The sequence below is a fragment of the Selaginella moellendorffii genome, unplaced genomic scaffold, assembly GCF_000143415.4.
Source record: "Selaginella moellendorffii unplaced genomic scaffold, v1.0 SELMOscaffold_90, whole genome shotgun sequence".
Classification (NCBI taxonomy): domain Eukaryota; kingdom Viridiplantae; phylum Streptophyta; class Lycopodiopsida; order Selaginellales; family Selaginellaceae; genus Selaginella; species Selaginella moellendorffii.
In genome coordinates, this window is record NW_003314351.1 from 39,467 (window position 1) to 41,426 (window position 1,960).

Genomic DNA, 1,960 nt, shown 5'->3' on the forward strand with positions numbered 1-1,960 from the left:
TCATTCGTGGCGTATTTGCCGTCGTTGCTGCTTTCCGAACTTGTGCTACGATGCATGGAGGTGCGTCAGGTTTAAATTGCAATTTCTTGCTCTGGAACTTCATTTCAGATTCGTGGCTGGCTTCCGGTCTTGAAATGACAGCAAGTGATAATCCTGACTGGTTGCGTCGGGAGCTCTTCAGGGACTGTTTAGCGGCAGTCAGCTAGAGGTATTTATCGCATTTTGCACACAGGATGTATCTCAGGATGTATTTCAGGTTTGGGGAGCAATTTGGTGTAAGTGTTGTTTCATGATCTACATAGTTTGGTCCAGGCGCTAATGAGGCTGAATGCGCTTTTTCCACATTCCTGCAGGAAAGTACCGCGGAAATACTCATGGAGCTCCTCGTCCTTATGCCTCTCATCTAGCTGGTGCGGATCTTTACGTGCATATGATGGAGCACGGCAGAATGACAGGTACATAGTATCTTTGTTTGTCTAAATCAATCTGACCTCAGTGAGATGGCTTTCCGCAGCAATGCCATTCTACGTCCGTGACGGCTATTTGGTAATGCGATGCTTTTCTAGTTTCTTTGAGAAGTCTCGTGAACTCAAAACATCCGTTGATTGAAAGCTGAAGATACAAAGAGAGTGGAACTTACAGACAGGACATTCTGTGCAATAAATGGACTTTACTTCTCGAGCAGGTCTACCAGATTCGGATACAGTTGCGTGCTCTCTTGACAAACACAGGTATATCGTTGATAATGAAATACTGCTGTTGATTTCCTTCTCGTTCTTGGTCACTAACGTCACTACTTTCTGGACATCTTTCAGAGCTTAAAGAAGTAGTAGACTTACGAAACTGTACTTCTGCCTGAGAACTATCAGGCTTTCTTTTAAGGTTTTCGAGATCTGGTCAGTCTGCTGCCTCAAAGTTTGTGCTTATTTAATCCCAGCACTGTTCTTGCATCTTGTTCTTCTTCTTAGATCATTTCCTGCAATAGAAGAGCTTGCTGCGTTCCAGAACTTCTGGTGCGATTGCGATCCATTCAGGTAGGCGTGTCATGACAATTCCTTGTACAGATTCGTGACAATCTGTTCAGTCGGGAGCTCGCAGGGACTGTTTCAGCGCAACTAGAGGTATTGTCACATCTTCCACAAGCTTCATAGATGTGCACAGAATGAAGGCTGGAGGCCGGAGAAAGCCACTGGATTTGTGAAAGCCTGAGCAAAAAGCTACATTCTTTTCTACGAAGCCACTCCAAGATATCAAAGAAGGACGCTCTTATTCTTTTTTGAGATCTTGTTCGGTTCTAGGACATATGAGAGTGGGTGTTCTTAAACGCGAAGATCTTGTGCCATTTTCCAAGACCTAATGGAGCTGCGAGGAGCAAGACGCGGTCTGGAGCTGCGGGGAGCAAGACGCGGTCGGCTTGGAGCTGTGGGCGTGATTGCATTTGGGCTCGTGGTCTGGATCCTCTGGAGCAAGATATACTTCCCCACACCGCCAGTGCCAGCATTCTTGGATCCGTTCCAGCATCAGGCACACAAGGTTCCTACAGATGCGATTCCTGCCGAGGAGATCACCAAATCACGAATCTTTTGGCTAGGATTTTTGTCAATGGTATCTTCTCTAGTGGCTTCGATGGCACTAGCAGCGTTTTGCCATGGAGTGGATCCAGCGCGCGGTGGTGTTCTGGGCGATGGCGCGGCTCAAATTGGTGGCCAAGAGGCGACTAGGATCTTTGTGGATGTGGGAGACGCTGGCGTTGCAAATGTGCTGGAGGGAGACGCCAGTGGCATGCTGGAGGAAGACGCTGGTGTTGCAAATGGGCTGGAGGGAGCCGCCGGTGCCATGCAGGAGGGAGACGCTGGTACCAACATCGTTGTGGATATGCCGGAGCAAGACGCTGCTGCTGGTGCACATGAGGGAAACGCTGCTGCAGGTGAGCGAGACACTGGTGCACAGGACGAGTGCG

At 48.7% G+C, this 1,960-nt stretch overlaps 2 long non-coding RNA genes across 2 annotated transcripts; both read left to right on the forward strand.

Annotated features, from left to right (window-relative positions):
* The first annotated feature begins 17 nt into the window (after nt 1-17).
* Nucleotides 18-915, forward strand: LOC112341800. Its single transcript, XR_002990686.1, has 6 exons — nt 18-60; nt 109-208; nt 257-275; nt 354-455; nt 515-731; nt 816-915. It is a non-coding gene; the product is annotated as an uncharacterized LOC112341800 (long non-coding RNA).
* Nucleotides 916-979: 64 nt separating this feature from the next.
* LOC112341801 lies at nt 980-1,280 on the forward strand. The gene is made up of 2 exons (XR_002990687.1): nt 980-1,034; nt 1,085-1,280. It is a non-coding gene; the product is annotated as an uncharacterized LOC112341801 (long non-coding RNA).
* Nucleotides 1,281-1,960: the final 680 nt, after the last annotated feature.